Below are 1,441 nucleotides of genomic sequence, written 5' to 3' on the forward strand. Positions count from 1 at the left end.
ACCAATGGATCACTTTCATGAACCAAGGGATCAGTCTGCTGGAAGTCTGATAAAAATCCCGAAGGATTGTCATGTTGACTTGTTTCCATGGGACGCAGCAGATCTCCCTCATCAAGATAAGCCAGACCTCGCGACCCTGTTGTAAGTCGAGGTACAGGAGGATTTCTAGCCGATACGCAGGGTGCCTTTTCAAGACTTTTCGGCTCCCCTTCGGCCGTTCTGGACTTCAATGATTGAGTTACCTCAATCGATTGAGTCAACGCAGACTTTACTGCAGAGGACGACTTTACTTCCTTAGATGTCGAAGCATCTTGCTGTGCAGGATTTATTATTAAGTCCTGTTTAGATTGGATAGGCTTAGTGGTCTTTTTACCATCCTTGCGTTTAGATCTCTTGCCTACCGAAGCTTGCGCTTCATTTAGCATAAGGCTTACTGTTATTATTGGATGTGATACGGAGATGGGTAAGGGTGACCTAATTGGTTCTAGGTCTTGGTCCATATCACCAACGGTTGGAGTAACTGTTTGGTGGACGATGGGTGTCGAAGTCTTAGATCTAGTTACTCATTGGGTTGGCGGAGTCTGAATCATCTCATCAGGTATAAATCGAGTTCTCTTAGGAGAAGGTTCAGGAGATGATGCAGTTGCTGAAGAATCAGTGTCACTGGTCACTTCGGGTGTTGTTAAAAGGGTTGGTTCAATCCTAGGTGAACTAGGCTCCCTGATCCTCACGGGTTGAGCTTGGTGTGCTACCCTAGAACGTTTGAGGTTCACCCTAAGTGGAGGATTAGCTGGTTCGGGTGGTTGTACTACAGGTTCCTCTACAACCTCTGGGGCTGGAACCGCGGCGGGTTCAACTTGTTCTTGTTGTGCCGGGTTCGGAAGAGGTATTCCTACAGCCTCAAAATAAGAGCGTATTCGAGCGTCTTGGGGTACAGCTAGCCCCACAAGCCAATTTGGAATCGGCGCAGTGAATTGATTGTCAGATACCATTGGGGTATTCATCTTTAGCTCCCCAAATCTCTTCATCTGTAATCCATGTGTACCTGGAACAAAAATATTTGCATTTCTGCAAGCAGTGATAGCATCATGGATAAAGATACAGAAAAACCTTTCACAAGGGATGTATGAACCCCTTGGCTTATCAACTTGTGCCTGAACCAGTTCTCATAGAAGTTCAGCATAGTCAGGAGCCTCTACTCTTATGAAAGAGTAGAACAACTTCAGCATTGGCACGGTCAGGCTGTCGGATCCACTCCTTGTCATCAGCAAGCATCTGTTGATGATTGAGAAGATCACATACCACCTTGAGTACAGATATTTCTTCTAGAACTTATCCGGTGGAACATTAGTGGCTCCAACATAACCAAGATCGAAGACTGCGTTCATCATTTGCTGAGTAGCAGGGAAAGCAGGAGCATTCTGTACAAGAGGAAGTATGA

The sequence above is a fragment of the Rutidosis leptorrhynchoides genome, chromosome 1 (assembly GCF_046630445.1).
Source record: "Rutidosis leptorrhynchoides isolate AG116_Rl617_1_P2 chromosome 1, CSIRO_AGI_Rlap_v1, whole genome shotgun sequence".
Classification (NCBI taxonomy): Eukaryota; Viridiplantae; Streptophyta; class Magnoliopsida; order Asterales; family Asteraceae; genus Rutidosis; species Rutidosis leptorrhynchoides.